Here is a 9,496-nt window from a genome sequence, read left to right on the forward strand (position 1 = left end):
CAATTTTCAAAATGTCACTGCAATAATTACATAAAACCTTTAAAGCACATGGGATTCAAGGGAAGCTAGTTAATGGGATCCAAAAATGGCTGTGTGATAGGTGGAAGGTAATAGTGGAAGTCTGTCAGCAGTGGTGCACTGCAGGAATCATTGCTGGGACCCGTGTTGTTTGTATGTTAATGGTTTGTAAGAAGTGCGATTAGTAAGTTTGCAAATGACATGAAAGTTGGTGGTGTTGTGGATAGTGAGGAAGGTTGTCTACGGCTACAGCAGGATACAAACCAAAAGGAAATTTGGGTGGAGCAATGACAGGTGGAGTTTAATCCCAACGAGTGTGAGGTGATGCCTTGTGGGAAGTTGGATGGGGTAGGACATTTAGAGAAATGTTGGTGAACAGAGGTACCTTGGGGTTCAAGTCCATAGTTTCCTGAAAATAGCAATACAGGTGGATAGTGTGGTGAAGAAGGCATTTCGCATGCTTGTCTTCATATTGACAGGACAAAGAATAGAACAGTTGGAACATTGCAATTTTACAAAATACTGATCAGACCACACTTGTTGTGTGCAGTTCTGTTTGTCGCACTTTGAAGATTGAGGTTCCATTGGAGAGAGTGCAGAGGAAGCTCACCAGGACTCTAGTAATGGGGAGAGATTGGGTAGGCTGGTCTTGTTTTCCCCTGGAGCAAAGGAGGATGAGGGGTGACTTGATAGAAGTATATACAATTATGAGAGGCATAGATAGGGTAGATCATCAGAATCTTTTTCCCTTGGTTGGGATATAAAAATCAAGATGGCATAAACCTATGTTCTCTTGTTTTTGATATGCCAACCTTTGGAAAAAGATTGTATCTGCTTCCACCATCTTCACTGGCAGTGAGTTCCGGATATCAACCGCTCTCTGTGTGAAAAAAAATTCCCCTTAAATCCCCTTTTAAACTCCTTCCTCTCACCTTAGACCTGAGGGGAAAATTTTTTCCACAGAGAATGGTTGATATCTGGAACTCACTGCCAGAGGAGGTGATGAAATCAGATACAAACACTACATTTAAGAGACATTTAGACAGGCACATATATAGGCCAGGCATAGAAGGATATGGTCCATACATGGGCAAATGGTATAGATGGACAAAAAGATCGGTATGGATGTAATGGGCTGAAGGGCCTGTTTCTGTGCTGTACCACTCTGTGACTCTATGATGATGGCACATTTTCTGCAATAACCTTCTATCTGAAGTTTGGCGGGGTACTTGTGTCATGGGATAGAGGAGGTTTATATCTAACCCATGCTGTCCCTGTCTTGGGAGTGTTTGATGGACAATAGGTAAATGAAATGAGAATTTTTTTTTGTTATTGATACACTTATCCTTAATGAATATAAAGCAACTAAGAGCAGGTAACTCGTTGTCCTGCCAAAGTTTAAAAACTATCCATCCCCAGGGTTCACCACAAGCTGGTCAGTCTCTAAACATGTCGCCTGTACTCAGCTCCCCAGTAGTAACCAAGCCTGAAGCTTCCTACTCAGTCGTTCTTATGGACCAGGTGACAGAATGATTAGAAATTGGTGTCTAACGGGGATCTGATGAACACTGAGGTAATCACCAGACTTCCTTCAGGAATGGAGCTGAGGGAGCTGCAGAGTGAAGGCTCGCCCAGTGTTCTGAGGCAGTGGGTGGGCAGGAGGGGAGGAGGAATTTCTTCTGTGTTATTTAGTGCCTCTGACCGCCAATGTAAGCAATGGGATCTGTACTTGCTCGTTCTTTTTCAGGTCAAGGATTTACAAGGATGAGGTCACAGAAAACAAGCGCTGAGCACCAGTAAATTACAGAATTTCAAATAATAATAATGGGACTGACTGCTCATGCAACGAGTCTAAGTTAAACTGTCTGGCTGCCTGGTTTAGTACTGTGTCTATGAGTGGGGGTGACTACACCATACACCTTGGATCTGAGATCTCAGGGTCTCAGATCAATACAGGGTGGATGGTGTGAGTCACAAACAATCTGCTGGAGGAACGCAGCCAGTATGTGAGTGGCTGTGTTTCGAAGGCCACTGTTTCTTCATGCAAACTAAGACTCAGATGTTGGGAATTTCCTGATGATTCAGTGGGTAAACAGGAGGATCCAGTTCCAGACACCTGGAAAAAGTTCCAGATTTGATCCCTGATTGGAGATAGGAGAAGGGGCTTCCAATCACATCTATGAACCATGAAGGAAAGGGTCAGCCACCAACTGCCATTTCCTAATGCTGACTGGACTGGGAAATGGCTCTGTTTTATTGAATGTCTTTGGTACCACAAAACACTGGCCACTTGTGAATGTGGCCCCTCACAGTGCCCAGGGAGATGGACCTAAGTGAGATCTGCCTCAGATATCCACGTGTTGAGCTGCAACCCATGGTGCACCTGCTTCCACTGACTCATCTTCTGCCAATGCACAGGATAAACATCCTGCTGCTAATCTCTCCGCACACACTAATTAGCACTGTGGAAAGAGTCTGCTTTTAAATTTGCATTATTTTTTCTGCTTCCCAAGCAGACTTTCCTCGCTTGAGGAGCCGATAGGTGGAATTTACAGCTCTGAGCAGATTCAGATGTTCAAACAGAGGATTCTGTGCCAAAGGCATTCAGTATCACTGTTGGCAGTGAATGTGTCCTTTGACAATGAGATTAAGAGGTGGTGGCTCGAGAGGTCTCTGCAGAAAGGACGTGGCCTTTGGTTCTCTGAGCTTTGTTGATGAAAGCACAGGTGATGTGCAGTCACATTGTCATTGGGAAAAAGCCCAGCCCTGTAGACTGGCTGCTTCCAGCACTGTGCCCGTCTCTGCAGCCCACTCTCTTATGGCCTTCCCCTGCTCCAGAACAAGAGAGAGGCCCTGTGATGTCCTGTTTGTCACCTACACAATCTGGAAATTAAGAGGCATGGGCAGAATGATTCCTTTGACCAAACTGAGAAGAAAAGTGACTTGGTAAAACATGCACCTTTCGGGAACTTTGAAGCAGGAGGAGGACATTCAGCCCTGAACTTGTGCTTGTGATCATTTCTGATTAGTACCTTAACTCCACCCATCCACCTTAACTCCACCCATCCACCTTAACTCCACCCATTCACCCTAACTCAATTTCTGGTAAAATCTCTTGGCTATCAAAGTATTTTTGCCTCTTGGTTCTGAAAGCCAACTCAACTGCTATATTTTAGCCTCTGGTGTACATTGACACCAAAACCACTTTGGAGTTGTTCTGTTTATATTTTTTCATCATTTTAAAAATCAGATTGATCCTTTCTTACCCGAAATGCTTCAAAATGACAGCAGCTGAGGTCGATGTGGCATAATTCTGCCCAGTTCAGGTGGTATGCTCTCCAGGGACCCACCACACAGTGAAGATGGGAACCAGACCAAACAAGAAGATACCTGGAAATGGAGCACAATCAGACTGCAGGATCTGTATGACCATCTTACATTGTGAAAATATCCAAAATTGCAAAGGCACTTCCTGTTCACAAATCCTCACTTCCTACTGAGGTGACTTTGTCTGACATTATCCATTATATTTTCTCATTTTTCCTTATGACAGAGAAGGAAGTTGTTCAACCTGTGCCAGCTCACAAAATAACCTCATCAATCCCATTCCCCCACTTTTCTCCCTGTGACCTCTCTCACATGTTCATCAGCACTCCACTAATTCTCACACCAGTTAGCATACTCGGGGTAGTTAACAGTAGTCAATTAACCTATTAACCAGAACATCGTTAGGATGTGGAATGAAACAGAACACCTGAAGGAAACCCATGCAGTCACAGGGAGAACTCCACACAGACAGCACTGGAGGTCAGGATCGAACCCAGTCCGTGGAACTGTCAGAGTGTTGTACTACCTGTTGCCACACTATATGCCACCCTGTTTGTTTGTATAGCCCATACAATTGATGCACATTTCTACAGATCATCTGGATTGGTGGTGTTGTGGATAGTATAGAAGGCTGCCAAAGGATGCAGCTGGATATAGATCAGTTGCAGATATGGGCAGAGAAATAGCAGATGAAGTTTAATCTGGGCAAATGTGAGGTGTTGCATTTTGGCAGATCAAATATGAAAGGACAGTACACTGTTAATGGCAGGACCCTTACCAGTGTTAATGTACGGAGGGATCTTGGGATCTAAGTCCACAGCTCCCTGAAAGTGGCCATATGCATTTATAGGGTGGTAAAGAAGGCATTGAGTTCAAGAGTCAGAAAGTTAAGTTGCAGCTTTAAAGAACTCTGGCAGGGTCACATCTGGAGTGGAGTATTGCATTCAGTTCTGGTTGCCCCATTATAAGAAGGACATAGCGACTTCAGGAAGGGTGCAGAAGAGGTTTTCCCAGATGCTGCCTGGATTATAGGGCATGTGCTATAAGGAGAGGTTAGATAAACTTGGGTTGCTTTCTCTGGAGCGGTGGAGGCTGAGGGGAGAACTGATGGAAGTTTATAAGATTATGAGAGGCATAGATAGAGTAGAAACATGGTATTTTTCTCCCAGGGTCAAAATGTCAAATACTAGAGGGCATACATTTCAGGTGAGAGGGGGTAAGTTCAACAGAGATGTGTGGGACAAGTTTTTTACACAGAGAGTGGTGGGTGCCTGGAATGCCCTGACTGGGGTGGTTGTGGAAGCAAATACGAATGAGGAGTTGAAGAGCTCTTAGATAGGCACATAAATGTGCAAAGAGTGGAGGGGTATGAACAATGTGTAGGCAGAAGGGATTAGTTTAGTTAGACGTTTAATTACTGGTTTAATTAGCTCGGCACAACATTGTGGGCCAAAGGGCCTGTTCCTGTGCTGTACTGTTCTATGTTCCATGTTCTATATCTATTGAAATATTGACATGGATGTTGGTCAAGGTTTGTTGGATAATTGGCCACTGTAAATTAGTCCTAGTGTAGGAGAGTGTTGGCAGAATTGGGGATTGGTTGATGGACATGCCAGAAAGGATAATGTGGGAAAGGGATTGATGAGGTTCCCTGAACTGGACTCAAATGGTCTGAATGTCTCCTACATTGGGAGAAAACATGGGAGCAGGAAAAGGATGCAGAGTTAGGGTTAGGGGCTCTGGAGACCCAGTGAACCAGGTGTTTATGAACACAACTGTAACTGGATTCCCTTTCCTTGTTGAGATTCTGCCTTCTCCATTTTCCTGAGATCGCTGTTCATTTCCTGTCAACGGGGGCTGCTAATTGCCATTCCAAGGCTGTCAGGAATTTTTGTTTCTCATTCTGATCCTCTAATTATCACCTTTCTTTTAAATATTAGTTATCATTTTCTGGTTCCACCTCCTGTGGCATCCTGTTCCCATCTTAATTTGCAAAATTGTGCTAACTTAGTAACACTGAAAGAACTGTTCCATCTAAATCTATCTGCAACCTGTCACCAGCTGCATGGTTCTAACTTGCACCAGTTCAAGGATCCAGACTTTAATGCCATGGTTTTCACTTTCAAATTTCAGCTTCAATCAAAGTGGCTTCACGTTGCTCTAACAGGAAGGATGGGATATCTGTGGCTGACTATCCTGACCAGGAAATGTATTATTGGTCCTTCATTATCACAGGCTTGAGTCTTAGAACTCCATCCCCAGCAACGCTGTGGGTGCACCTACACCAGAAAGACTGCAGTGGTTCAAACAGGTGGCTCAACACCTTCTCAAGGCCAATTAGGTAAGAACAATAAATGCTGGCTTGTCAACAGCACCCAGCTCCTGAAAATGGGCTTAGACTGGGGATCTGGTCACTCTGACATTAGCAAGATGCTGCTTCCACCTCCTTTGGCTTCACACTCCAGTCAGGAAACAGACAGAATTGGTGAGACCAGACTGCAGACACTAGAATCTGGAGCTAAAAGCAAACTGCTGGAGGAACTCAGGGGTCAGGCAGAGTCTGTAGAGGGAAATACACCATCGACATTTCGGGTTGAGACCCTACATCTGGACTGAAAGAGTAGAGGGGAGATGACCAGTATAAAGAGGTGACGGGGATGGTTGGAGCAAGAGCTGGCAAGTGATAGTGGATTCAGGTGGAAGGAACAATTGGCAAATGGTGTCAGGTGGGGGAAGGAAAGGTGGAGTAGTGATTGGTGGAGGTGACAAAGGGCTGGAGATGGAATTTGATGGGACCAGAAGGTGGAGCATGGAACCAAATAAGGGAGGGGGATGGCAGACAGGAACGGTGGGGTGAAGGAATACAGAAGGAGGAGTGTGTAAGAAATGGTGGCTCTCAATAAACTTGCTGCGTGTGCTGCTGGATCATAGTGTAATAGCCCAGAGTAATATCCTACAGGCCAGAGGACAGGGTTCACTGTCATCCACATCATGACCTACATCACCAGGGACTCTGTGTGAAGAAATGTCTGTTGGGTGACTGGAGCTCTGTTACTGTACAGTTTCTCTCCATCTGTCTGGTGACCAGATCCATGATTTACCAGAAAGAATAACCGTCCAAGTGAAATGCCTTAATCTGGAGTCGATGGACACGTTGCCAAGTTAGCTCCAGCACACAAGGCAATGGGCTGCATGGCCAACTCTTTCTGTTTTACTCTGGTCTTAGTCAGATCTTCCACTTGCTTCTTGCTGAAGGAATTCTCATTGGGAACCAATTTACTTTGGTTCTTGTCTGGCTGGGGTTCTAGCTTGAACAGAAATCTGATTCCATGCCAGCACAAGACCTCGCAAGGTCATTCTTCCTCTCACTGCTGTTGACATTCACTGTTCTTGGACTAGTTCATAATCTACTGATCAACTGATGCAGTTCAAAAGTAGTTTATTAAAGCAAAGCACACTGGGCTGTCCAGTGTAATGAGACTGGGAAGTCTTTCAACAACAAAGACATCAGATAAAAGTGAAAACAAAATCCTGTGGGCACAGAAAACCTGAAATAAAACAGATGATGGTCATGGAGCATTTGTGGAGAATGAAGCAGTGTCTGTTCTTATGAAAGGTCACTGACTGAAGCCTTAACTGTGTTTCCCTTTAACGATTGTTGGCTGTTGTTGATAGGCCGCCATGTAAACGTAAGATTTCTTTTTCTGGAAATTAGGGGAAGCAATCCCTCCATGGGTAGGCAGACACCGTAACAAGGTTCTGATAATGTATTTCATCCAGCCTTTTGGTCAGTAAAACACTTTCCAGGAATATGTGCCTTCGTAAGTTGAGGAATGGCTTGTACAGGAAACAATGGGCTGAGTCGAGTAGTGCTTTGTCTTGGACCAGCAGTCCACAGCTATCAAGAACTTGGGCACAGACTTGGGCCATTCATCTTCACATTTCTGTCCTGTCATTGATTAGACTGAAGGTGGTCCCCACCTCAACTTTTCTTCCCAAATTTGCTCCACTTACATTGCAAACCTTGCCCAAAATAATTGATAACCAATTTTGCATTGATCGCCTCCAACCCACTAGTCACAGCCAAAAGGCGAGCCAGCCCATCCTTCTTGGGAGGGTTTAAACTAGTGCGGCAGGGGGCTGGGAAACTGAGCAGTAGGTCAGCAGGTGGAGAGATTGAGGAGAAGGAGGGGTTAAGTCAAGTAAGTGTGATAGGAAGTACAGCCAGAGCCGTGATAATGAACACTGCAGGAATGATGGTCTGAAGTGTATTTATTTTAATTCAAGGAGTACAGCAGGTAAGGTAGATGAGTTTAGAGCCTGGATTAGTACCATGGAACTAGGATATTGTAGTCATTACAGAAACATGACTGAAAGAAGGCAGGACTGGCAGCTCAAAGTTCCAGTGTATAGATGTTTTAGAAGCCCCAATGTATAGATGTTTTAGAAGTTCTAGTATATAGATGTTTCAGAAGTTCCAGTGTATAGATGTAAATGAGGTGGGTGTGTTACTGATTAGGGAGAATGTCACAGATGTATTTAGAAAGGGCAATCTGCAGGGGTCATGTAGTGAGGCCAAATAGATAGAACTCAGGAGTAAGCAAGGTGCAGTCACTGTGATGGGATTATACCCAGGCCTCCCAATAGCCCGCGAAAGATAGATATGTAGGAAGCTCATGAAAAAATATAAAACAGATTTATTGTAGTGGGTTAACTTCCCTAATATTGGCTGGGACTCCAGAGGTTTACATGGTGCAGAATTTGTTTGGTGCATCCAGGGGTTCCTTGAAGCAATATGTAGATTGACCAATGAGGGATGGGCTGTATAAGACCTTACATTGAGGAATGAGCCTCACGGGTGACCGAAGTTTCAGTGGGGGAAGCACTTTGGGAACAGTGAGCTAATTCCATAAGCTATAAGATGATAATGGATAAAGATAAGACTGGACGTCTGGTGAAAGTGCTAATGTGAGGAAGGCTAATTACAGCAGTATTGTGCAGGAACTGAAGAAGTTAGATTAGGAGCGGCTGTTTGCGGGTGAATCCACATCTGATGTGTGGGAGCCTTTTAAAGGCCAGTTGATTAGAGTTCAGAATCAACACGTTCCCGCGAGGATGAAAGCTTCGGATGGCAAGGTTCAGGAACTTGGATAATGAGAGATATTGTAAGTTTGGTCAAAAACATAAAGGAAACATATGTAAAGTTTAGGAAGCTGAAATCAGACAAACCTTTTTGGGAATATAAAGGAAGCAGGAAAGACAAGAAATTAAACAGGACGGCTGAAAGTGGTCATGGAATGTCCTTGACACGTAAGATTAAGGAGAATCCCAAGGCATTTTATATGTATAAAAGGAGCAAGAGAGAAGCGAGGGAAAAGGTAGGTCCACTCAGAGATAAAGGAGGGAAGTTATGTCTGGAGCTACAGGAAGTGGCTGAGGTCCTTAATGAGTACTTCGTATCGGTATTCACCAAGGAGAAGGATGGGGGGTGGTGAAATTAGGGATTTCCCCTCCCACACTGTGACCTTGCCTCAGTACTACCCCTCCCACAGTGTGACCCTCCCTCAGTACTGCCCCTCCAACAATGCAGCATTCCATCGCTGCAGCACTTGGAACTTTAGTCTGAATTTTGGACGTAAATCGCTGGAGCTGGAAGGATAATTCCCAGTCACTTTATTGTTTACAGGTTAAGGACAGGTGGGACATAACTTGGTGCTCTAATAGAATGCTGATATCTTTGCAAGATTAAATGCTTAATAATGGAAGAAAATGTCTCAGGTTTGTGCATTATTGGGAGAGTCTGAAGTGAACAGTGCTGCATTAGTTTCACCTTGAAGCTAAAGGATATGGAGAATGAGTTGATTGTTATTGGAAATAAAGCAAATGTCATGGAGTGATGCAGCCCAGAAACAGTACTTACACATCAGTAACCCAGGATCCTGGGCTAATGGAGTAATGATTTCAAATCCCAGCTGTGGGTTTTAAATTCACTAAAAAAATACCAGTTTTTAAAAAAATCTTATTTTAGTCATGGTGGCCACAACACTGCTGTAATATTCTCAAAATCACATCTTGTTGACTCATACCCCTCAGGGAGAAGGTCATCGATCTTTACCCAGCTTGGCCAGAGCCACAACGTGGTTGTCTCTCA

The sequence above is a fragment of the Pristis pectinata genome, chromosome 35 (genome assembly GCF_009764475.1).
Source record: "Pristis pectinata isolate sPriPec2 chromosome 35, sPriPec2.1.pri, whole genome shotgun sequence".
In the NCBI taxonomy this organism is placed as follows: domain Eukaryota; kingdom Metazoa; phylum Chordata; class Chondrichthyes; order Rhinopristiformes; family Pristidae; genus Pristis; species Pristis pectinata.